General features: G+C 48.2%; 1 long non-coding RNA gene across 1 annotated transcript; it reads left to right on the forward strand.

The window, feature by feature from the left end:
• The first annotated feature begins 1,042 nt into the window (after window positions 1–1,042).
• On the forward strand, window positions 1,043–27,109 carry LOC109281458 (uncharacterized). The gene is made up of 3 exons (XR_002088112.2): window positions 1,043–1,116; window positions 5,019–5,106; window positions 26,710–27,109. It is a non-coding gene; the product is annotated as an uncharacterized LOC109281458 (long non-coding RNA).

Raw genomic sequence — 27,109 nt, forward strand, 5'->3', positions numbered from 1 at the left:
AGAACGGTACCGGGTCAGCCGCTACGCAGCAGCTCTCCAAGCTTCCTCAACTAGAGGAAACATCTGGAGGTTGCAACATTTGTTCTGGACCCTGCTCACATGAATGATGCACTAAGACAATTTTCTGCCTTATCATAAATTCTGCCAACTCATGAACTTTGCAGTCTATGAAGCTCAGAGCTATATGGGAACCACTTATCTTGTGCTGAAAGCAATATAAAAACAGATGGCAGAGATTTCATCGAAAGATAAATCAACTGCGCTTCTGCCACTTCGTCTGCGGACGTATCTGATCCAGCAAGACGCCCTGACACTGAATTTGTTCAGCTGACGAGCACGTGGCATAAGGCAACCAAACCTCCGCAAGGAGAGTGCTTGCAAGCCATAGCACTGCAAGCAATAGGCTCCCTTGCCCCTATAGATAAGAAACAGCCTACACCACTGCCAGTAACTACCTGCCTGGTAGTTACTGAAGAGCTATTTTATAAAAGAGCTATTTTATTCCCTCCATCCTGGCAAGGCCTATTGTCACTCTGAGTTTCTTCTGGAGCACAGCTAAAACCCTCAATCCCACCCTGGTCAGAGCCCCCTTCCTTTTCAATCCCTGCTTTAGGGCATACTCCCTTCATGCCCTCTCTTTATAGGAAGCACCTGGCTACCTCCCAGCTGAGCCTGCTAATTGCCAGGGCTGGCTGATCCCGACCCTTTGCCTGTAAAGGAGTAGGTCATCTTCTTAGAGGGCTCAGATCAGTGAGGCATTTGCTCTAAATAAGCATCCCTTGCTGTAAAGGACCTAGCTTTTGCTTCAGAGACTCTTGATTTTTGCACTGCATGTGTTTGTGACAGCTCTTTCTGTCCAAAGGAGAAGCATACCAGCTTTCATTGCTCCATCTCATGCTAGTGCATGCAGGGGGCAGCCCCTTGGGGGGAGCAGGGAAGTTTCTAAGCTAAACTCTCTTCATTTTCAGTGTGGCCTCTCTGAGTTATTCTTGTGGATAAAGGGTCTCCAGCCACCAACATAGGTGCTGGTTTCTCCCCAACAAAAAGAGCAGATCCTGGCTCAAGATGCCTGCGCTACGTCCTTGGCTCTGCCTTCAGCTCTCTGAATAGCTTTGGGTAAGTTCTTTCCTGGCTGTGCCTCAGTTTCCCTATCTGCAGAGTAGAAGCAATATCATCATTCTGCCTTACAAGGGGGCTGTGGGGTTTAACTAGCACTTGAGAGGGGCTTTGAGAGCTGAGAGTAGAAGGTGAAGCCCAGGTGCACAAGTATTATTTCCCTTGAAATATCCACTCCCACCAGAAGAAACTGGGAAATAAACTATACTTTTCTGCTGCCGGGTTACTCAACTCATTAATAACCTGCAAACATTCAGCCATATGTTGTGCTCTATCACTTGACTCAGATCATTATGACTTTATTTCCGAGGGGCCCAGACAAAATGAAATGCAGCTATAAAGGTTATTTAACTATTAAAACAACTACTAATTAAAGTTTGCCAAGTTTGGGGAGCTCTAAGGACAAGAAGCACTGGGTAAATGTCAGTTATTATTTAATAAGCCATTGTTGTTGAAAGATGCAGGACGTGAGCTGCATTCCCAGATGTAGCCATCTTGCTGGTCCCTGTCACAAATATTTTGCATGGTGGGAAAAGGTGCTAGACTGATTGAGTGAGGTGCTGTTGGAGATCTGAGTCTCATTTAGCATCCAAATGGGAATAGCTCCGGCAGCTGCTGTGCAAGCTCCTTCCTTCACATCATGCCCAGCCAATGCAACCCTGATCTGGGGGTCCCCTCTAAAGGGTTGCAACCCCCAAACCCATCCCGTCTTGGCTTCTCTGCCTCTATGGGGCTAGTTGACGGCCGTGACAGAATTGCACTTTGTTCTACAGCTTGTCTCGCTCCAAGCTCTTCGCAGCACTGGTTATATCCACCTCGGGATCTGCTACACACCTGCTATCGTTGTGCTTCCTAATCTGTCCGTATCCACCCGCCAGCATCTCGTCCTCGATTCAGTGGTCTTGGTGGCAGACTTCTCCTTTTTGTCCCGTGCGTATGCAGCAACTGGCACAGGGAGGTCCTGGTTCATGACTGGGTTTCTTAGGTCCTGGAGCAATACAATAAATAATAATAATTTCAGCTGCACACCAGAGCTGCAATCTCATGCAGGGTCTGTAATCGCTGTGGTGATACCAATAATTATGAAGAACAACCCTTTGTCAGGGAAGGGGAGGGAGGAAGGTGGCCGGGCTGTAATCCAGGAGAAAAGGAAAACGAAGCAGCTATTGCATCTTTCTCTCTAGCTGGAGCTTGTTGCAGTTTCCCCTCCCAGCAAACTTTATCCTGCATGTCCAGGAGATGCTCATTCCTGGTGTGTTTTCCTCTTGCCACCTGCAGCACCAGGGCATTAGCACAGAACAGGGGACAGGCAGCCCAACCGTCCTCCGAAAGGTTTAATAAATATCCCAATATTCAAGAAGACACAAGCTAATTCCAGCCTTTGCATGTGAGGGGGAAGAGCGAGGGAGAGAAATGAATATGGAGCAGAGAACCCAAGCATTAAATCAGGGGATGAGACGCCTGCCAATGTTTTTTAAAAAACAAACCAAGAAAATGAAAGGGCTGCAAGCGACTGCCATACAGAGACAATAATCACTAATCAAGTCAAAGTTTCATTCTAATCAGTTCAGTTGTTAGGGGGGAAAAAATAGAGCGAATGGCTGGGTTTGAAGAATTACCATTCATTACAGCCTCATGCTTGGAGATGCCTCTGTCAGGGCTGAGTCGCCAGCCTCATTAGGAGTCCTTTTCGACGGCAGCTGGAAATCCAGCCCCGGCTCCCACTGCCTTCCCGCTGCAGGATCGAGCCCACAGGGGCCTCTGACCCCCCAGATGCAATCCCCTGCCCTGCCGCAGGCTTTGTGAGAGCAAGTGGGTTTTGTTTTATAAAGCTGTAAGAGGCCAGGCTAAGACTTGCAAACCCCGGGAGTAACGTCTGGCTCCCAAATCCATGTTTAAGCATCCGCATGCAAGAGCCTTGACCCTGAAAGAGGCTGAATCCCCATGGACATCGCAGGAGGGGCAAGTGCTTTGACTTTTGGGACTCTTGGATGCATGGAGCATCGGGCACCCAGGTGGGAAAGCTTTGGCTCAAAGGCAAGATTTTCAAAGGCAAAAATGAGGTTAGGCAACCAGATCTCAGTTTTGGGCCTTAGAAAGTTTTTTTCCTCTAGGTTCAAGGCTTGGTTTTTCAGTCTCTCCGTTGTCTGGGATTCACATAGGAACCTATGGCTATGGGAGCACAAATCCCATTGACTGATTCACCTTTGAACATCTCACCCTAGTAAATCTTTCTCTCTGCTCCTTGCCAAGGAGCTCTGGGTGCTCCAAACCCCGCTCTCCAGAAACATCATTTATTGGAGGGTCTGAACACAGACTTACAGGAGTGACTAAGCTTCTGGGGTAGGAGATTGGCAGAGGGAGGGGATCAGCCTGGTGAAGAGATTTTTCTGATTTACAGAATTGGAGGTCTAAGTGAAAGGTAGAAAGATCAGCGCTAGAAGCAAGGTGGAGAGCCACATGCGTGCTTTGGGGTTGTAAGCACCTCCGCGGTACTGTGCAAATATCAGGCGTGGCTTTCAATGGCTTCTGCTGGAGACCAGGCTACTGCAATGGGGGCAAAGCCAGGCTAGTACAGATCACTTCTGAAAATCCCACCCTATGATAGCTGTCCTAGTCCCACCCCACGGGGGGATGCACAGGCGATTATGTGAGAGGCAAGGATGTGTGTGTGTGTTTGTCAGTGGGGGCAGGTAAGAGAGCAAGGACCAACCATCTCCAGCTGCAGCAAGGGACATTGAGGTTAGATATTAGGAAAAACTTTCTCACCAGAAAAGCACTGAAATAGGCTCCCATCCTTGGAGGTTTTTAAAACCTTGGCTGGGATGATGTAGTTGGGGCTGGTCTTGCTTTGAGCAGGGGGTTGGACTAGCTGTGACCTCCTGAAGTCCCTGCCGCCCTCCTTGTCTAGGAGTCTATACCCTTTATTAGATCAACCGATTCAAAGTCTCTCCATGGCTCCTCTGGGAAGCTGGCGGCTGCCCGTGTACAGGAGGTGCTTTCCCCACAATGCTTGTTAATCTGGCCTGCTCACACCACAGACATGCCCCGATTCCCATTATGGGAGTATTCTCCGAGGGGCGATATGCCCAGAGTTCACTGCATGGCTAACATTGACATGAATGGGGGTCACACCACCGATACTCCAAGCTGCATATTTGTCTATACTCCTTATATATTCTATATATTTGTATCTTAACTCCTCACCCAGAGCAAAACCCACTGCTGCTTCCAGCATGCTCAGCCCCAGCCAGGCACCATCATCGCTGCTAGTCTCAGTGCCCATTCTGCATGTCCCCAGGGGAGGTGACTTTTGTCCCATGAACCTATCCGGGACTACAGCCCCACGCTTTGGAGAAGCAGGGATGGGATGGGAGGGCAGAGAGAGGGGCTGGAAGAGGAATGGGAGCAGGGAAAATGGAGCAGGAAGAGGGGGAAACATTTGGAAAATAATGAGAATACAAGGAAAAAAAAAGGATGGAGAAGAAAGACAGAAGCAGGGAAGGGGAAATCATGAACAGACCATAAATTGGGCTATTTCACCTCCAGCTCACCCAAGTCCACAGCTTCCCTGATTTACTGAGCTGTGTTGGTTTCTAAAGAGAAGCTGCGACTTGTGATTGTGAGCTGCCGAAGCCAACGCCGAGGCCTCCGTCTTTGTGGGATTGGAGGCTGAGCACTAAATAACAGGCCAGGATTGAGCGGTGGAGTGTTTCGAAAGGAATTTCTGTGGTTGATTTATTCATTTATTAAATCCAGGAGGATGCAGAAAGCCCCGCAGGACTCGGTACAGGAATGGCTTTGTAAATCCTAATGGGTTTGTCTCTCGGTTGCTTTTATACACTGTCTGTGTCCTGAGCCCTGCGGGGTGAGACCTAAGCATGCAATTCTTTGCATTTCAGCTCTACCTGTCGGCCAAACACTGCTTATTTTCGATAAGACGCTCAAGTGAACTCCAATGCGGCAATGCCTGGACTTCAGCAGAACCAGGTACTGGAAGGGCTTTTCGATGCTGGCGGTCAAGGCAGTGGGCAGCACCGGGAAAGGGACAGCAAGGGAGCAGAAGCCAGGATGCCTGGGTTCTCTTTTCCAGTCCCCACTTTCTGGTTGCTGTGTGTCCTTGAAACAAATCCCATCGTTTCTCCGTCCCTTGGCTTGAGTGCTCATAAGTGAAGCATAACAGGGAAAGGGTTGTGCCCGTCTGCCACCCAAGCCACCGTGCAAGGAAGGAGGGAGTTTAACAGCATCCGACCCATCCTTTGAGTTCCTTGGTGTGGATGGGCTGCAGATGCAAACCCCACCTTTATCCTGTATTAGTATGGTCTAATATGGCCATGCATTAGTATAGCAATGGTGACTTTAGCCCCGTTCCTCAGTGGTATTGTGAGCGGTCTTTGCTCAGGGAAGGCCCAGCATTGGGATCACAGCAGACAGCACTGAAATGCCTAAGCAGAGTTGTGTGCATGGCCCCAATGCCATGCAAGGAGCCCCCAAACTGGTGGCGGTTGCTGGAAGGCACGTTGATTTGACTGTGCAAGCGGCTGGAGACCCAGAGCTGGAACGTCACAGGTGGCCAATGGGCAAGGGAGAGGCAAGCCAAAACCTGTGCTTGGCTAGTTCCTCCTGTAGCCCTTGTGCAGACCAGGCCTGGGCTCAATGCGGGGGTGCCTCACATCTCCGAGTGCACGAAGGTTCACCTCCCCACCCCCAGAATTATGGACCGGCGAGCCTGGCGGAGATGCAGAGAAGATATAAGTTTTCAGATGTGGCATGATTTATAAGAAAGAAAAGAAGTGATTATACTCTGGGTGATTTACCTTCTCTATGTTTTACTACTGGAATAAATTGCAATTCTGAACGTTGCTCCAGAGTTATTACTTACTGGGGGGAGAGGCAGCACCATGAATCTTGCAAGCTGGTAGCTAATCCCGGTGGCACATTTTAGAGGCACTGAGCTGGAGGCTTAATTGGGGGCAGTGCTGTTTTTGGAAGCGGGGAGGGGGCGGTGTCACAGGTGATGAGCTTGGGGGTATCACCAGGAGAGCTAGGCAGGCCGAGGGCTTCACTCCCCTGCTGCAGCTCTTTGGCTAACAAGTCTTCTGGAGTGGGTTTCTCACTCTCCCCCTCCATTTACCTTCCCTGCCCATGCACCTGAGTTTAACTGAGATACCAGGGTGGAAAATTTGCAGCTGAAGAAATCCCTGTGGCCCAAAGCCAGGCTCAGCCCTTCTCTTGGTTCAAGTAAGTTAGAGAAGATCTAAACCAGACCAGACAGGTGGATTGCCCTGGAAAACGTTGCTAGAATGAGTGCATCGTGCCGGGGCCTTTCAGAGCATTTCTCCCAGCTCTTCCTGGGAGCGAGCTAGTGGAAGAGAAACAGCCTCCAGGGAACCCCGATCCACGCACAATCTAATCAGCGTAGGAAGCATCCAAATCCCGCCTGGTTTTGCAACACACCAGCTACCCTATCAAAGCAAAATGCGCTGCCCATTTATTCCCGTCTCCCTCAATGGCCATCTGCAGATTCTTGAAAAAGAAACACAAGAAATCTTGTCGTGGGAAATGAGGAAATCAGGGCATTTTCTTCCTGCTTCCACCAACTAGAGGGTCCTGAAGGGTTTTGGCCCTCATCCGCTTTCTCCTAAAGTAATCACAGATATCCTCATTATCTGTCCAAATCATGAATCCTATAAAGCTTTTGACTCAGAAGTATCTTGGGGCCGGGCATTTCACAGCAAATAATATTTTGTTGGGGGAAAAAAAAAACGGATTCCCTTTTATCATGCTTTTTTTCCCTTTGTTATGCATTGAATTTGCATTAAAGAACAGAATTAAGAGAAATAGCTTTTATATTATTCAGTATTTTCTATAATTCTTTCAAACGGCTAAATGAAAGAAATGAAGTAATCTCGTTAATAAGAATCTTGTTCCTTTCTCAAATCTTTCCACTTAAGTAATCCTTCTTGTCGCCCATTTCTGAGACCTTTTTCCCCCTTGCTATATCTTTTTGAGGTTCACAGACCAGAAGGCAAGCCTGTGCTCCAGATGAGAGCAAGCAGTTCTGAAACAGCATTATCACATTTTCAGACTTATTCTCTCTCTCCCATTCCTACTGCATCCAAATATTCTGTTGACTTTTTGACCTGTAGTTGCAGAGGTTTTCTATGAGACACCCACAGATCATTTTGCTGAATTGATGCAGTTAATTTTAGGCAGAAATGTGTATGAATAGCACAGATGATTCCTTCCAACATTCATCATCGCTGAATTTCATCTGGCAATATGGTGCCCATTCACCTGGTTTGTCACATCGCTCTAAAGATCCTCCATCTTCTCTAAACTTGACGGTCCTAAATAGGACCTAATTGTAAGTCATCTGCAGAGTTTGCTACCTGGCTGCTCATCACTTTTCCAGTCCATTAATAAATATATTAATGGTCCTGGATCTGGTACAGAAATGAGGGGCGCCCTACTCTTAATCGTTGCCAGCCACCATTTGTGTGCTATTCTCTGATGAGAAGGCCATAAAAGCAGTAGTAAAAGCAGCTTCCCATTAAAGCACCCACATTCCAGGTTCAGGGGTGAGCTGCAACAGCGATGCAAAGGAAGTAGCTGCGTTCCCCAAGAAAACCCTTTGCAATAATCCTCGGCTGCGCTCAGGGCAGGGTGAGACCGCAAACAATTTGCCACGCCAGCGAGCCTGTGTCCAAACGTGCTGTGCTGCTCCACCCACATTGGCTGGAAATGATTTTGCAGGCAAGCTAATTAGCCCTTTCCATTGTGCTAATTAGCCCTTTCCCACAGTCCCCAAACATGGCTTCTGGGTGGGGGGTTGCAGTGTAGCGGGTATGAGAGTGCCGCTGCCTGGCTGTGGTCTAGGCCGGCCTTTACAGAACTGAACAGAGAGGTTCAGGGATCTGAAATACAAGAGGAGATGCTGATACCATAAGCAGGGCAGCAAAAAGCATGGGTTCCAGCAGAAAGCAGCACTGACCACTGACCTGAGCACTGGGGACTCTGCTTTCTGAATGAGACCCTGCCCTTGCCTCCCCTTTCCCTCCCCCAGAGTCTGATGAGATCCAGATGTAAAGGCAGCCCAGATGCCCCTACGTTAATGAGATTATGGAGGGTGCCAATGCCTTCCCACGGCTGGAGGAAGCTTGACACTCGGCCCTAGTTTGGCACAAATCCCTTCTACAAGGAGCAGGTTTGTTTCTACAGGGTTTTTTCCCATCCTTGAGAAAGCACACCAGCCCCCATTGCAGTCCCTAGCTCTGCTCCCTGCCTTAAATAGACCCTTCAGCACAAACCCCTGATGCAGGGACCACTGACTTCAATGAACACAGGCACTGCTAATAGTGCAATTGCTTTCCCCAACCCTGCCTGTCCCAGCTGGCAAAACCACACGACTAGCTCAGTCCTCTCTTTAAGGGTCTGAACTTAAAAGGGTTCTTTAAGGGTCTGAACTCTCCAAAAGCCTATACTGGAGCTGAGCTCCAAAAGGCCCCGAGTGCTGTCTGCTGTCTGCTTTGAGCAACCCTTCACCTCAGGGGCATCATGAATGCACACGTGCCCCAGCCGCACCGTTCCCTTCAGGGGCGCTGAAATCCTTATGCCCATTGCCATCCCCCGGGACTTAGTTTATCAGTGATTTGAAAAAGAACATGAATGGAAAAGTAGCAAAGCCTGCAGACTGTGCACAGCTCCTCGGGCCAGCCAAACTGAGAGGTGGTGGGAGCAAGTTTCCTGGCCGGCACAGGGTTATTCGTTCCCAGATACTGCATCCAGTCTAGTTTAAACGTGACAAGCCACGAGACTTTCACTTCCAAGCTGTGGCCTCGGTTCTAGCCCAGAACAAAAGTCATCAAAACTTCTTCCCTCGGGAAGTTACTACTTCACAGCCAGTAACAGTTGTGACATGCTTTTCTTCTTCTATCCCAGGTTTGTGCATGATCAGATCATGATTTGCTCAAATGTATTAGTTATACACCAAACAAACCCGGGTTTTTGGAGGGTGTTTGTGAAGCTACGATTTTGTGCTCTTCAAAATTGAGGCTTTTTTCTAAAGGGGATGCATAAAGCAAATGGTATTGTTCCTCTTTCCTGACTAGCTGAGCCGAACTGTGAGATTCAGCTTTACACTTGATTACACTTTTTAGAATATGGATTTTCACAGGTATTCTTCATTACGCCCTGAAAAGCCACTGTTTTCAGAGACCCTGGCTGCCAGGCAAAGACAGCGTGTAGCCACCAAAACAAGGCAGGCAAAGAGCATTAGCTTTAAAAAAATCAAAAAAATGCAAAAAACACTGCTAATTCCTCCAGCCCAGAGTCTTCTCCCCATCAGCTGCTGGGTGGACATGAGAGGACCCGGGCAGGGTCAGGTTGGCATGAGAGCCTCATATCAGCAAGGTGCTTCTTTTTGGGCAATGTTTAAGCATGAAAGCGCTCCACTTCTGCAGCAAGGGGGCTCAGGTGGGGAGACAAGGGATTCCCCATTCACTAGAGGATCCCACCTGGGAATGAAGCCGAATACATTGCTCTGGTCCAGGAACTTCTTGGTCCATGACCTGCCGTCTAGGTTAACCCCAGGCAGCTGCCCCAGTTGCCTCCCCACCCCTCTTCACTGGCTGAAGCACTGGAGATTGGAAAAGAAGCGGGTCTCAGAAGCAGACCGAAGGCTTTGCAACTCTCCACCGTCCTCGTGCTACACGAAATATGAATCATGAACACAGCATGACCTGTTTGTTCCCCCTTCCCAATAATGCAGACACCAAAGGACGTCGTCTCGCCGAGGGCATGGAGCGGTGGTGGCTGTGGCCGCCTGAGCGCTCGCCTCTTCCACGTCCCACCCATGCATTCGTGGCTCTCCGTGAGGAGCCTCATCCAGCTGCCTCGTGCCCTGCAGCTGTTCCCAGGCATGACCGTGCCATGGAGCAGGCGGTGGCTTCCCAGGGGAACTTGGCAAACCATATTGCATCCCTGCCCCTTCCAAGTCCCACATGCTCAGCTCTATAAATGGTGCTGGAGGGAGCAAATGCAACAAGGAATATTGCGACTTGCCATGCAGATTTCAAATAGGTGGAGACCACCACTGGCTGGGAACCAAAGGGAGCCTTGAACCAAGGACACAGCAATGCAGAGATCGCCGCAAGCTACTCTTAAGGTCTGTCATGACCTTCTGGAGAAGGAATCCAGTCCCTCTGCTCTGTTTTTGGTCTTGGAGGGGAAATAGAAGCAGGTAATATAGTAAGAGGGACTCCTCTTTTTTGGGAGAGGGGTCAGGTTGCCTTATAGGTCTTATTCTACCTTGGATTTAGGTTTGAATAGCCCCGGCTCATTCTTCCAATGAGAGCAACAAGACGATCAGAGGAAGCTGCAAAGTAAAAGCCACTGGGTTGGGAATAACTTCACATGCCTTCTGCCTCCTTCTCCCTAGGCTCATGCAGAGGGCAAATTTTAGCATCCAAGTGACCCAGATTCCCACCTTGCTGATCAGATCCTCCTCCAACCGGACATCCTCTGGCATGGTCTCTGCAAGAAGAATCAGCTGGATCCCCACACACCAGCACTGCTGTGGAGGGGTGGGAAGGGGATTAGAGGTCACAAGATCCACTGGAAAATAATTAGAACAACTCACCCAGCCACGTATTGAACTAAGTATCTCGAGCAAGGATTTGAATTTAGCGTCAGTAGACAAGGCGGCATCAGTCCACCGCCCGGCGCTGCGCACGGACACCTTTGAGGAACAACTTGCCTGGAGATAACAGCACCAGGTTGTTTAGTTCGTTTTGGCACGCGGTTCTCTCTTCCCTTTATTCTCCATTTGAACGAAAATAAAAGTGGCGAGGGGGCGGATGCTGATCTGACCAAGACCGGCGTCAGTCAGGACTTTGTCTCTGGTTCCCAGGCAGGGTGACAGAGGAGAAGGGAACTTGGGATCTGTGCTGGGGAGGAGATACAGGGCTCTGGCTTTTCTCCCTGCCCTTTGCAAGTGTCTGCTCTGTGAGCAGGGGTGGAAATGCAGCCCATGTGGGCAACTCCAAGCTCAAGCTCCTCTCCCTGTTTCAGGTCCTGCTATCAATGACACCATGGTGGCACAGACTACAGCCTGGGTCCCCAGAGCCTACCTGTGACCTTGGGCACTTGGTCCACAATGCACCAGAGAAGCCCAAGAATCAGAAAGGGTTAATAGTTGCATGGCCAGCATAGCCTGCTTCACTGGAGTAGGCTCTCTCAGACTATTAATTGCTATGGATACATCATGAAGAAGAACACAATTTGTATACTGACCTCCGCGAAGCTACACCAAAGATGAATTTGGTCCAGGATGACTTAAGTGAATGTTTCCAAGGCAACTAGCAGGTGCAATTATCTCCCTCTCCCTCTCTCCCCCAAAAGAAAAGACCCAGCCTGGAAGCTATTTCACTATGTATCAGCTTTCCATTTTCAGAAGCGTGTATTGTGATAGATGCTCTGGATGCTTGGCGTATTCAAAGACCATCCATTCAACAGCATACGGGTTACATGCACCTCTATGGATTTGCTAATGCTTGAATTAAGGAGCGGAAAGTCACTGGGAGTGGGGGGCCGTACTTAATGCAAAATTCCCAACACTCGAATATCCCCTCTGTGGTGGCTTCACCTCGTGGGGAGAACAGTTTGGGAAGCCCAGCAATGCAGAGGGCTTGGAAACACTATCCTGACATATGGAAAGGTGATGAATGCACCGATCCAAGAGAGCCAGGGGGCTGATACAGAGCTCTAGATCTGCCAGAGCCTCCAAGCTGAAGCTAGTTGGAGGCTGAACATGCAGAAAGGCTGCTGGTGGTTTTAGGAGTGCTTTTCTCTGCAGTGCTTTGGTTTGAATCGACAGTAGTACATGAGAGCTGGCTGGTCCCCAGTTACCCCATCACTGCCCCTGATGCAGTGAGCTGCTGGCTCAGCCCAGTCTGGACTCCAGCCCTGGGAAAGGGGATGGCTAGAGGCCTGCAGCCTGGGTGAGAGGCACTGGAGCAGAGCACGAAGGAGCCAGGGCTGCAGGTAACAATGGTTATGAGGACATTAGGACTGCAGCAACCCAATGCATCTATAGTGAGGAATCCCTCCTGCAAAGGTTTCACTGGCGCCTACGATCATACCGTTTGCTGCCAAAAAATCCCCAAAACTCAGGGCTCAACAGAACAAGGAGGAGCTGAAATCAGAAGCGCTCAGAATAGCACAGCCCCTGCAGCCCAGCTGCAGTGAAAACAGGTCCCAGGTTCACCAGCTCCGTTCAGGTTGCCTGGTAAAAAATCTCCTGCGAAGCCTGCAGATCACGAAAGGACCAATGTCATGTGACAGTTGCTAAAGAAACAACATGCCGGGTCTTCTCCCTCCTTTGGTTTCATAAAGAGTGGAGTGGAGAGACATGCAACACCCACGTAAACTGTCAGTGCCTCAGTTACCAGTGAACTCGAGCTGCACGCTACGATGACTCACACACGCTGTTTGCAAGAAAACAAGTTTTTTCTTTAAAGGGATAGTTACAGTCAGGAGAGTGACTGTTAAAAAATGACAGCGTGAGCTTCCACGTTTCGTCTTCCTCGGTGACTTCTAGGCCAAAAGTTTTGCATGATAAGAAAGAAGGGTTTTTTGAACAGCGTCTGCCCAGGACTTGAAAATGAGGCTGCTTCCACATCGCCTCCCGGAATAAAGATTATATTGATGAGAATTAGCCCTTCCTCATCTCTTCTTACCTCTGGCAAACAACTTGTGACCTGAGCAAGCATCGTGCAGGTGGTTCATTTGTCCTCAACCATGCAACAGGGAGTAGACACGATAGCAGTAGTTTGAGCAGAACAAGAATCATCTTCTACCCATTGGTATCTGCAGTCCTCAGCCAGGAGCAGCAATAAGCAAAAGTCACAAGAGTTACTCAATGGAGGGGCAAGGAATGTATCAGAAAAGGGCTGAGAAATCAGATATGTCGATGGGAAATATAATGGGGCTTGACCTGCAAAATCCATCAGAGACAGCATTTGAGCTGGCTGCCCTACCCCAAAGAGAAGTAGCAATGCTGCTCAAGAATGGGGGTGAAGGAAGTGTGGATGTTGGGGAGGGGGCATTGGAAATCAAACTGCGAGTGTCCCTAAAGCATGAAGAAAGGAGGGTGCGGAGGTTGGCGCTTTCACCCTGGAACATGCACGGTCCACCTGGTACGGTGGGAATCTGTCCTGCCTCGGGATCACAGGTCATTTGTGGACCCCACAGTTCAATGGTCATTTGATGTCACTGGTTGGAATTGGTCCGATTCCAATGAGGTCCCTGCCACCCATCTCTGGCGCAGCGTTGAGTGCAGATATGGAGCCACAAGACCCTTGGTGTCCCAAGAAAGAGTCCTTCTCTCCCTGAAGTGATCCCTGATGCCTCAAAGCCACGCGTTGTGCACGATGCTGGAAGAGCCCCAGCCCTGCCCATGTGTCCTCTTTACCTTGGTACTGGAAAGTGCTTTGAGATATCTTGATGAGAAAACTCGTCTTCCAACTCCTCCAGCAAGCAACATGCATCTCAGTAAGGTTTTTTGAGCTGCTTCCCAGCCCTGGGAGAGTCAGAGCCGCTGGCTGACCTTGCTAAGAAGGCACTGGAGGGCTGGGCTGGTCATGCATTTGACCCGGGAGCTCGTTTATTGACCCCTTGGCCAGCATGCCAGTCTGATCACTCGAGAGGCACTAGATGCAAAAGGAAGAGTGGGTTTTCAAGCCTGGGGCCGGTTGATGTCCTGACACAAATTGAGCAAAGGAGTCTCGTCACCCTTTGGCCACCACTTGGATCTGCCCTGCTCTCCATTAGAAATCACCCAGGCTTTTAAGCCTCCTTCTCTGAAAGCCTATCAGGTTTCTCTCCTGTCAAAGTCAAGTGTATTTAATTACAGCAATCCAATTCATGCAGGGACTGGTCAAGTTCTCCCCAAAGGTACACAATGGAGTTACCAGTGTTTTCACAGGAATTAAACTTCTAACACAATAGGCAAAAATAAAGCAAGCTCTGTACATGCCATTACTGCTACCTTTTTTGCATACAATTGAATAAATTACCTTTTGTTATGAAACATTAATCCTCTTTGCTAAATGGAATAATTCCCACCTCGGATCCATTGTGAAATGCTGGAGTGCCCTCGGAGCCGGCTCAGAGACATCCTTCTGCTCGGCATAATTACCAGAAGAACATGAGAACGGTTTCTGCCATGTAAAGCAATCGCAGCATCTTTGACAAGGTCAAGAAGTTCCTTGTTATGTCCCCAGCCAGGATAGTGGGAGTTTTTGAAGGGACAAGCGAATAAATGGAGCACACGAGTCAGAGATGGGAGGAAATCTAGGTGGGAAACAGGGTATCCTTGTTATGACTTATCTGTCTCATAATCGTACCTAAAGGCCCAGGATTGAGATCACGTTGGACAAGCCCTGTCCCAAGGAGCTCACAGGCTAAGCTGACAAGGAAGGATTAGGAGAGCAAAGGGTGGTTATCCCCATTTTATCCCTATTTTATGCATGGGGAGGTGATGCAGAGCAAGTAAGCGGCCTTCCCGAGCAGTGTGCCAGTCACACGAGCTGAAGCCAGACTTCCCGAGTCCCAGCGGAGCTCTTTAAACACAAGACCATCTCTCAGGATCAGGCCCTTTAATTGCAACTCTTCCTTTCCCTCTTCCCCCGGAGTTGTACAGCACTCACACACCCCTAACAAACGCACGACAGGATTTGGCATCGCATTTGAATGGAATCTATTAGAAAGAATACTCCACAAACCTCTGTACAAAATGACAGCTCCTGACAAAATGAAAGGAAGTATCTTGTTCAGATCTGCACTTAAAACAATCCAGAGGCCCATTAGTATTCATCTCGCACGATCCGGATGGAGTAATAGCGGCTCTATGAATAAAATTAAAATCAGAGAGCTTATGCTGCCTCACACTTAGGAAGATACTGCGGAGCGAAGGCCACATTACAATTGTTAATGACTCAGACCTCAGCAAAAAGTTTGGCCCGTCAGCCGGCTCGACTGAACAGTCTCCCTGGGGTAATGCTTTGGGAGCTCCTCTCTTTGGATTATGCATCATGGCAAGCAGAAGTTTCTGCATCTGGTTTAGCTTCGAGCTCGTGGGGAAACATACTGATAAATCCCCATCTCCAGGCCCACAGGAAACTGAGACTTTTGTGAGCTTGGGGTTTCACACACCTTGCTGGGAAGCAAAATGAAGAATAGTGGCAGGGGATCTGGCTCACACGAGAGACGAAGCACTCATGATCAGAGGTCACCATGCTGCACGCCACGACATGCACCTGATGTCATGGTATCGTGGATGATAATGGGGACTTGAGGATTTTTTTTTGCAAAGTAGGTGCCATGCCTGGGAAGTTGCAGCCTGGGCTGCTGCCAGGCCCGGGGTGTGAGGAGGAAGGCGAAAGGCTTTGGTAGATAGAAACCGCTTCACAAACTGGTCTGGACATGCCTCTAAAGGAGTGCTTAACAGCCTTCCACACCTCAGTGAAGCTCTATAGATACCACAAGCCTCCTCCCACTGTAGCAGCAGCATGCAAAGAACTCCGCGTCTGGCTTTTTGTTCTCCTTTCAGCACAAAACCACCACTTTTTCCTTAAAAAAAGGGACAAGCCGTTTGCTACTGCAAGAGATTGCAGATAGCAGCAGGGGCTAAAACACTATCTTGCCAAGCCCAGCAGCCTGCAAAGAATTCATAGGGGATAACAGAAATCCTCTTAGTGCAGCTAGTGGGCAAAATCTATAATGTTCTTAACCAGGTTGCAAATTTGGGGCTATAGTTCATTAACTCTGAAAGATCAAAGCGATACCCCCGCTCTTCTAGTCGATGGAAGTGAAGGCCCTCCCAGCACCTGCTAATGCAGCCATTGTGTACCGATGGCTTTTACTCCAACCAAAAGACCAAATCAGTGTCTCTTATTGAGATTTATGGAAAGCTGCCTAGACTGACCTACCTTAACTACTGCACGCACATCCTGGCTATGTAGAGGCTGTTTCAGCAGCCTCAGCTCCCAGCTCGATGGACTACAGTGTTATTACCTGTTTGTGGAGGAAGTGCATCCAAAGGGCTTGCCATGCAAGGGATCCCTTGCTCGGTTGTAATGGTCTGGTGGCTCTGCTATCCAGCAACCTTTTTCCAAGAGTCCCTGAGCACCATTATTCATGGTTGCTTATGAAATCCCTCATTAGCTCGAGAATTTTAGTGTTGTTGACAACAAGAGCAATGAATCTCGAGGTCTGGAGCCTTGCCATGCCAGGAGCCTGTCCTCATTTATTTCACGACACAGCAGCTCCTTCTCCCCGTGTTCAGGAAGCCGCGTTTCCTACCTGACATTGCATCGTACGAGCGTTCAGGACTTCCCGCGCCACAAACCTGCATTATGTGGCTTGGCTCTCAGCTCAGCTCTTATGGAGTGATCAAATCGCAAAAAGTGCAGACACGGGGAAAGGATGCCTGATATTAAAGGACTCTTTCAGCTACCAGGCAAAGGTATAATAAGGTCTAATGGCCAGCCTTTGAATCTAGACAAATTCAGTGGGGAAATGAGGTGCAAATTTTCCGCAATGAGAGTAATTAACTATCGGGGCAGGTTGCCAGCGGGCTTTAAATCAAGAGGAGATGACTTTTTAAATGTATCCTGCAGCCCAACCTGCAATGGCCACATTCACATTGAGAAACACTGCGTCAAGGTCTCTGGTGTGTGCCAGGCAAGAGGTCACTCTAGACAGTACCTATTTCTAGGCTTAAAATCTACAAATTTGTCAACACTTGAGAATCATCCACTCCGAATGGGCATTACAAACACTATGCAATGCTACCCCTACCCTCACCATGGTGACTTGGGCCAAATTTGGCACTACTGTTTAATTGTGAGCTGTCCACTACAAAAGTCTTTGCACTTCTACAGCTTGGGATCCTAACAGCATAGACAGAGGAAACAACAGGGGTTTTTAATCCAGGACCTCAAAGCACTTTACAAACAAAGGGCGGCATCGATACCCTCATCTTGCAGACTGCCCAGCTAGGGGCTCACAAAGGTAATGGGACTTAATACCATTTAATAAAAGAGGGGAACAAGCTATATAAAAGGCAAGAAGGCCCAATGGGAGAGAGAGAGAGAGAGTGTATATGAAAGCACAAAGAAAATCCAGAGGGGAGCTGTCCTCCAGGAAAGCCACCCAAATAAGCTAACATGGAAAGAAGAAAGAAGGAAAAAAATGCCTTCCATTCAGACAGAGAAATGATGGGGAGGAGAAATCACAGACTTTTGTGGGCTGTTGTTGGCTTTCTTTATTCTTTGTGCTTTGTTATTTCTGTGTGTTCACATTTGACATTTTTAAAGCCTCCAAGTCTCCAAATTTTGAAATGCAATTTTTTTAAACCAAATCTAGAGGTGCTTGAAAAAGAGAAAATCTTTGTGATAACGTCTCTGAAATTCCTCAGTCCACATTTCCCCCCCCCCCCCCTTGAAATTGTACACTTTAACTGAAGCTTTCATCACCTGAAAACATTTCCTCGGGCTCAAACTCTGCTGGGATGGGCCGAGACCAACTCAGGATGCACCACTTAGGTTTGGAAAACCTCTTCTCTCCTCCTTAATTACCTAAGCCATGTCCTTGCAGAAGCAGCACTTCACAGGCTAGAAGGAGCAGACACATCCCTTCCTCTAGTTAATAAATTGTCCCTCCCTTCTAGCTGCTGTGAGAAATGAGGCTTCAATTGGGAGGAAATTATTTTGCAGGTATTGTTTTGCTAACAATAGCAATTCCTGCTCCTGAAAATGCTATTTTGCTTAATACCTTCTTTCTGTAGAGTGGTAAAATGTGACAGAGTAATAGCCCTGGGATCAGTATGAAGGGGTCTGGCTTCTGACGAGAAGCAGACAAGTGTTTCTATCAAGAAAGAATTGTGTGTGTGTAAAGGAAATAAGTGCCCAAAATGAGGGTCTCCTGATAACATGGGGTTTTAATCTTCAGGATTAAATGGTGTTTTGATTCCTCGCTGCACCATAAACATATTTGTGGAGGGGAAGGTGTCTATTTTGTTCCCTGGAAGGGGAGGAGGGAGCCCAGGCTCGGTGATACGTCTTCTTTGAAATAAAAAGAAAATAGGTTTTGCAAAGAAAAAAAGTGATGCCGAGGAAGGATGGATGGGATAGCTCCTGTTCTGCGATCCTGAAATGCAAGGAGGCAGCAACTGGCCTCTGCGGTTCACTTTGGGCCATCATCACCTGTTGCCAACAGCAGTCATCTCGCAGGAGGGGCATCCCTGGGTGGGGAGGGGGAGTTTTACCCTGGCCTCAGCCCAGAGGAAGGTACTTTGGTCTGAGCTGGAAGCCCCCAGCACTTTGCAAACAATCCTGGGAGCACCACCTTCTCACTTAGGAGAAATTGTGCTTGCTACCCCTTGCACACATGGGAAGACTGAAGCCCACGGGAGAGGAACAAGCTGCTTCAGGGCCCATGGCCTGGCCAGAGCTCTGTCCTAGGCTCCTGGAGCAGAGCAAGCTGAACCCACCTCCCTGCAAACCCCCCCCCAGCCATGCAGGCCCGAGTGCGACTGCTGCTGCTGCTTTTATATTCCCCGGTCCCCACTCTGGGGAATCAGGTGCCTGCTGCAATTAGCTTTATAAGCAACACCTGCTGCCATACAAAGCCTAATTACTTGCAGCAGGTGGAGGGCTACTGGCTGCCTATGACAGGGCCTTAACCCTCTGCTCTCCAGGCGTGCAGCAGGGTTCAGGCTCCACATCCAGGAGCGGTCTCCCCATTGCAGCTCGTGGGGTGCTCGCTGATCTGCCTGCCCCCATTAGCATCGCCGGCCGGAGTCGCACGTGAACATCCCTTGTCATCAAAACAAAGATGCATCCCGAAGGCTTTAGAAACAGCCCCCTAAAATTGTCCAACGACCCGAGAAATCTAATTATTCTTTAACAGTTTTCTGGGTTTGTTTTCATTTTACAGAGTGTCATTTCATTCTGGGCACAAACTGTTTATGCTGATGAATTATTCAGGGTTTGTAAAACTAGACATCATTATCCTCATGCGAGATACAGGGAGGGTTGCATATGGAGAGATATGGATACAATATAGGCTTTCAAAAGAGCTCTAATTCTTCGTATTTTCCTCCCAAACAAAAAAAACAGACATTCGAATGCTATTTTTTTAAAAGAAATAAAATTAATGCCAAATATCTGACAAGAACGACAAGTGCAATTATAATAATCGCGTGCCCGGCCCAGCAATCCTATCATAATGAAGCACTCTGTCCAATGAAATCACTCAGAAGCAACCCCAAATAACACCCGTGTGTCAGCGGCAATGCTTGCTTGCAGCCTCGCGGCAAAGGAAGAGGGGGTGAGGGGGCACCTGGATACTCCAACCCTGCAGACCTCCAGCGAGGCTGTGTGCATGCATCTTTCAAACCTCGTGTCTGCTAAGCCCGGCTGCAGCGTGTCGCCCACAAGCCACAGACTAACACGCATGGCTTCGGGTTTACAAGCAACTTCGCAGTGACAAACTGGCTGCTGCGCCATGAACAACCCTACAATAATAAGCCAATGTCTGCAGGTGCGAGGCCATGAGCAAACACGCCAGGCTGGACACTGGCAGTATCCTGAGTGCGTCCCCAACAGCAAAGCAGCGGGCAAGGAAGCAGTGATCATGGGTAGCCCTGCGGCAACAAACCTATGTTCCCTTCTTAACGCTCACGAGAAGCCCTTAAATAAAGGAGCCTGCTCGGTGGCAGAGGAAAGAAATGTCCTGCTAAAGAAACAAGACCCCAGCTTCAGACTTCTGAGAGGCTTGGAGCAGCGAGGAAAATGCTCGTTTTAAAAATCACAAGCAGCCCTCGGATGATATCCTTTCTCCCCTCTCCCTGGGGGTGACAGAGGAGCAGCATGCACGCACGTGGATCTGACCCGTAACACCCCTGGCACAGCTTGTAACAGAAGAAGAAAAACAAGATTTAGCAACACAACATCTTGTTAACTTTGGAAGCCAGGGGTAGCCTTCCTGCTTCTCGGCAATCATTCAGGCATTGCCTGCTTAAATAGAGCTGAACAGTATTGCTTTTAATAGGGTTATTAATACCTGTCACATTCCAAGAAAGTGAAATAATGTGCTGCTTTCCTCCATAGATTAAAATAAACCAGGAGGGAATTTTCTGAGTCCCCTCCACCCCCACCCTTTCTGTCCTTAAGCAAGTGCAGAACAACCAAGTAACTGCACCAGTGAAATGCTTCATCAACATGATAGATTTAAAATGAAATGTTACTCAAGGACTAGCTCTTACGTGCAGCAGGCACATCCTCATCTGCTCCTGCCATTCACCCCCACAAACCAGGGATAGAAATCATCCCAGGCATCACCAAAGCAATTCATTTGCATGAGAGCAGAGCTAAGTTTGGGAAGACCTATTGCTATAGGCACATCTGTATTCAGGAAGGATTCTTCTCAACCACATGGCACCGCTTCTGCTGACCAAGGCCTGGTGTAAGCGCTCATTGCAGGGCTACGCAGATGTCGAGAGGAACTCACCCAAAGGTTGGGTCCCAAGTTCTGGGCCGCCGACAACATATGGGCTTCAAAAGGGATTCTCCCTTCCACCACTGTAATACATTTATGGGCCAAATTGGGTCCTGTCGTAGAATCATAGAAAATTCAGGTTGGAAGGGATGTTGGGAGGTCACATCTATCCAACCCCCGGTTCAAAGCAGGATCAACCCCAACTACATCATCCCAGCCAAGGCTTTGTCTAGCCGGGTCTTCAAAACCTCCAAGGACGGAGACTGCACCACCTCTCTGGGTAACCTGTTCCAGTGCTTTACTACCCTCCTAGGGAGAACGTTTTTCCTAATATCCAACTTAAACCTCCCTTGCTGGAGCTGGAGCCCATTGCTCCTTGTCCTGTCATTGGACTGAGACCAGTCCAGCTCCATCCTCTTTGCACCCACCTTGCAGGGAGGTGAAGGCTGCTATCAAATCCCCCTCAGTCTTCTCTTCTGCAGACTAAATCAGCCCAGTTCCCTAAGCCTCTCCTCACCAGTCCTGTCCCCCAACCCCCGGACCATTTTCACTGCCCTCCACTGGATTCTCTCCAAGTTGTCCACATCCTTTCTGCAGTGGGGGCCCACAGCTGGACACAGGACTCCAGATGTGGCCTCCCCAGTGCTGAACAGAGGGGAAGAATCATCACTTCCCTCGATTTGCTGGCACTGCTCCTACCGATGCTGCCCAGTGTGCCATTAACTTTCTTTGCAACAAGGGCACACTGCTGGCTCATATTCAGTTTATTGTCCCCTGTCACCCGCAGGTCCTTTTCTGCAGAGCTGCTGCCCCACCAGTCAGTCCCCACCCTATACTGGTGCATGGGAGTGCTCTGTCCTAAGCGCAGGACTTTGCACTTCTCCTTATTGAGCCTCATAACATTTCTTTTGGTCCAATCCTCCAGTTTGTCCAGGTCACTCTGAATCCTAGCCCTACCCTCCAGCATATCTCTTACTCCCCCCAGCTTGGTGTCATCTGCAAACTTGCTGAGGGTGCACTCTGTGCCATCTTCCCAATCGTTAATGAAGATGTTGAACAAAACCACCCAGAGAAACAACCCCTTGATACCAGCTGCCAACTAGACATTGAGCCATCGATTACAAGGTGTGTACAGTCTTTTGCAGGTTGTGAATCTCTACCATGAGACCCGAGGTGCTTTTTGCACCCTCTTTGCATGGCTATAAATGACACCAAGGCTCCCATGGAGAATCTGGTTGCATCTTTCCCAGTTTTCAGTTCATCCTGTGCCACAAGAAATTGGCCATGTGAAAACAACAGTTCATTGCCTGGCAGGGAGACTGAGGCAGTGTCTGGGCTGAGGCTTGGCCCAGGGTGGAGCAGCAGGTCCTTGAATACGTCAGTGTTTTGCTTAACTCTCAGGACCAGGGCAAGCAGACGGACTCCAGTCTTCTGCATCAGTCTTTAGGATGTCATGTAGAAACAAATTTGGAGTTCTTGCAATGGCTATAGTGGACGTGTTCACATCATGGCCCCTGCTAAATTCTGCTAAATACCTTGTCATCTACAATCTCGGATATGCACAATTCTGGAAAAACATCTGTTTTTATGACAAGGACCTAAGAAGCAGCAGCAACAGCAATGGTGCAGGGTCCTTCACTTAGCAAACAGGTGAGGAAAATGCCACCTACACTTTCACAAGCAACGAGTGATTTTAGGGAGCGAGGGGTGGTGCACCCGCTATGGCCTCTAAAGGGAACTGCTTTGCATCCCCCATTTCAAGTTAAAGCTCTTTGATGGGGTCTCACGTTGGGTCCTTGAGAAGGAAGACAACCCACACCTGAGGTCACTTTTTACAACTTTAGATGTATGTATAACTAAAAGCAAGAGAGCCCAAAAGAAGGAAGTCTTTGAACAGAGAAACGTTCAGCTGGAGGGAAAGAAAAAAACCCTGATTCTAAAATGTTAATTTAAATTTTAAGATTTTTATGTGGATGCCTCTGAGACAGACATAGCTATGAGTAAATATGTCAAAATAATCTATCAAGCAGAAACTTGGTCCCAGAGCTGTTCAATGAGAGAAGTAAATTACACCAAGATTAGCACTACGTTTCCAAAACACATTCCTGAAAGTGCAGGAGGAAGGAAAAAAGCAAGGATTGGGGTCTTGATTAACACCCAGATGGGGCGCTTCCCTTTTTCTGCTCTGAAACACAGTTCAGAAAACCATCATAAGTAACAGAAGTTCTCACATCTTTTCTATCTGAGTCTAGTCTGAACCTGGGGAGCTGATTTGTAGCCTGAAATTATACAAAGTTCCCAGCTTTCCTTCATTTCATTGTTGCTGGCTCTTTAATATGGTCACGAATCTCACAGTATCTGCTCTTTCTTCAAGACCCCAGGTCCTGGAAGCAAGTGATCACAAGAGAATGTAAGCTTTCATTAAAAAAAAAAGTACCGTTCTAGCCATCAAGCTTTTGAAGAAAAGTCTGAATGCCCTAAAGACTCAGAAACCAGAAAGCAAAAGAGTAGTACTTTTAAAGTCTCATTATTTTAAGCCAGTCTCATGATTTGGGGGAAGCAGACTCCTGATGTTTATTGCCTGGTACTGGGAATAGTGCAGTTTCAAACTCAAGGCTCAAATTGAAAGCGGAGGGTGATGAACCCCCCTAGCAGCTGGGAACCCAGCACGCCGTCATCCATCCCCCCCGAGCCCACGCGATCCAAACCTGCCGTGCCCCCCTCGTTGTAGCCGTAACATCTCGGTACAGCACAACAGGTCAAGCTCATCACGGGTAGAGATGGATGCCACCTCATTAGGTTCAACACAGCTGCCCCCACTCTCCTTGGAAGCGAGGGATCGAGCATGAAGAGACACCAGGGTCCTAATTTAGGAAAGCACTTGAACCAACACTTTAAATCTGAGCACTCGCCCTACTGACTGAGGGCAGGGTTAAGCCTGTGCTCAAGTGCCTTCCTGAATAAAACCGCTCTCTTGACTCGGGGACTTAGCTGAAAATTTGAATGATGGTTTATTCATGGCGCACGCTACAGATTTGGAGCTAGTGTTACATTGACTTGGCTGCTCTGCGGTAAAGAGCATTTTCTTACCAGCTCCTGAACACCTTCCATGGGTGGGGGAGAAAAGTTGACGCCGTGTGCTAATTGCAGTTAACGCTCTCTGCATGCAAACGCTCCGAACCGTCCACGACGCCCGATTCCCCTGCGAGAGAGAGACGGGGAAATAAAATCAGCAGGTGGCATTATTATTAATCCCAGGGCTATAGAGAACAGCATCATTTAAAGGACCTAGTAGGGGAGACCATCACTTCTGAATGGGGACAACGAGCTCAGCAGAGGCAGGAGGACTGAGACCTGTCACTTTGGCAGCCCCTTCCTCCCCCCTTATGCTGTTTACAGTAAAACCTCATCACAGGAAGTTATTAAGGCTGACAGCTACTGTAAATGCTACTGTATGGGGTGAATTCCCCAGGCTCAGAGCATCTTAGCCAAGTCAGCTTAGCATCAGCAGAGAGGGACGCTCCCAATTATTTCTTTTCAACCAGCAGAACCAGCCCTGGGGAGAGAAATATTAGCATACTCAGGTGTCGGAGACAATAAAGGAAGGGGTGGCAAGGCACCTGTTCCTAAATGGCAGAGGATTTGATTGCAGCAGGGTGACCCCATTCACTCTGCCTCACTGCTGCATGTGAGCTCCGCTCGGTGACAGGCACCCATCAGCGAGCGCTGAGAAATTACCCCTGGCACGCAGGCTGGCTCAGGCCCAAGGCACACTGTGGGAAGGGGGTAGGTTCCCCTCCTCTAGCCCTGCCTAGTTTATAGAAGCACGTTGCCCCAAAGCAGCAGCAAGGCTCCAGGCCTGGTTTCAGAGCAGGCGGCTTTGCAAACGGCACTTTGACTTAGTCCTCTTTTAACCCAGCTCTTGGGTCCTGATGAGGAAGCAAAAGATGTGTTCAGATGAAAGGCCATTTTTGTGGCTTCTTGCTCCCTCTGCATTTGCTCTGCTGAAAGGGAATGCAGTACTCGGTGTGCATTCTGTGCAGAGAAGAACCAATATATACACAAAGGAGGGTTTTTCACAGCTTTTTTTACTGCCATTTAAATCTAGTGGCTGCCACCACAGTTGGAGCTGCGTATAAACACCCCAAGAAACACTTCTTGCCCAGAAAATCTTCCGAATTGTAAAATAAACAGGTGGCAAGAGGGGAAGCAGGCCCAAAGACAAGGCTGTCTGCTCATCTCTCCCCACCAGCGCAGAACAAGGGGGCCGGAGGACATCTCCGGGCGCGTCTACACAAGACACTTAATGCTCAGAAGACTAATTCTACTATACATTAACTCAGCAAGCAAAACCCATGCTAATGCACAGTAGATTTAGTTTAATGTGCAGTAGCATCACAAAAAAACCCCGTTCACCTGTGCTAATGTGCAACAGCGCCAGTTAGAGCACATTTAGTACCTGTCATTACAGGTACTAAACTTAATGTGCCATAATTAGGGTGCATTAATGAATGTGTAGACGCACCCTGTTTCATTCTCCCCTCTTTGCCCTGAGTACCTGCAAGAGGCCATGGAGCAACCGCAACGCGAACGCTGCTGGGACTCGGGTTCAAGATGCATTGGAAGCGGGAGGTGGGACGCATGGATAAAAGCAAACCACTTGCTGATACAAGTGCCAAATTCATCCATTTCATAAAGAAAAACCCCGTATTACAAAAAACAGACAGAGTCTACTATCTGGATGGTGTCCCCCTTGGGGCTTATCAGTGCTTCATTTTTCCATCACAAAAATTACGTACTGTAAAAGACTGATTAGTCAACTGATAATTGAGTTCTTAAATGTCAAAAACAATATAGTATGAATATTCAACAGATCCTGCCACTGAAACTTACCTGTTCAATCAACAATGACTAACATTTTTATCCCCATTGTTCTTTTCCAGAAATTATGTTAATTTGACTTTTCTGAGGTGATGAATAAGGCTCTCTTTAAAACATATTGTCTTGCAGGTTAATGTATAATGGGCTGCTTTAAAACAAAACCGTTTGGAAGTCGTGCCTGACTTGTATCCCCTGCATTTGCTTCGTCTCACAGTTCAGGCAGAGGGGGCAATTGAATCAGGATTGTGCTGAAACAGATGCAGTTAATATTTTGGTTTCTCGGGGGAGGGGGGAAAAAATCCCGGCACAGAGTTAAAAAAAAACTGCAATGTTTTCATGCTGTTTGAGCTTAAATCCAGCCCAAGGTTCGAGTTCATAACAGACTCCAGATTTCATTTAATTTACCAGGGGAAAACACAGCTTAAATTTAATTAAAGGACATACCTGTGGTTTTTAAATAGATGCAGACTGTTATCAGAGCAGCCCAAACAATTGGCCACTTTTCTGAGACAGCTTTGGAGAGAGGATGGGGAATAGTCGAGATAAGTCCCTACCCAAACCCCCTCCAAAACATCTGTTTGCTGAATGCTATAAGTAGCGCTGTGAGCATCAGCATTTCGGATTAGCACAGCGGGACCGGCCTTGCAACCGTGGCGTGCACGTTGCGCCGCACCAACTAAAGCCAGCTCCTACGCCAGTTGAAATCAGTGTTGTTTTCTTGCCTAGGCCTAGGTCCAGTGAAGTCAATGGCCTTGCACCCGCTGAGGGGCCAGGGCAGAAAATACATAGCCAAATCCAAAGCAGAGGTTGGGTTTGGTCTCCTCCGTGCTCCATGGCACCTATCTCCAAGGTGGCATCCCTCGAATGCAGAACCACAGGACCCTTTGCCCTTCACTGGTAGAGGGAGAAGACTTTCTCAGGATCCTGTATAAGGAATCAAAACTCATAGCAGGGGTGTTGTATCTTTTATTAGATTAACTAGATATTTGCAAAAAAAAAAATCTTTATTTGCAAGTTTTCAGGCACAGACGCCCTTTATCAGGCATAGGAGATTGCAAGGATTGTAAATGCTCTCCTAGGCAGAAATGCAGGTATTTCTGTGGTGCCCATAAGTATATAATGCCAGCCATTTGATTTATTCTCTCTCAGCCACCAGATGAAATCCTGACACTACCAATGAGAATTTTGACGTTGGAGTCAACGGGGCCAGGATTTCACCATGCACGGGATGAAGTAGCTGCTTTGCCCCAGGATGCAGCTCCAGACAGTGAGCAAGAGAGCTGGCTGGTGGTCTTTGGACACAACATTTTATTTGCTGGAAAATGCTGTTTTGGTGGAACCAAAGCAGTGTTCAGGACCAAGCTGGTTTTTAACAAGAGTCCTAGATGGAAATGAATGTTGAAAAGTGCTCTGAAGTGATCAAAAGGGGATGGTTTCTAAATTTTTCATGTTTGGAGTCAAAACAATTTTTTTATTGAAAAATAATTTGATTTATAGTTATAAAAAATGTGCAAGGTAAAATGAAATGTTTTGAGATCATCTCAATAAA

This window comes from Alligator mississippiensis, chromosome 16 (genome assembly GCF_030867095.1).
Source record: "Alligator mississippiensis isolate rAllMis1 chromosome 16, rAllMis1, whole genome shotgun sequence".
Lineage (NCBI taxonomy): Eukaryota > Metazoa > Chordata > Crocodylia > Alligatoridae > Alligator > Alligator mississippiensis.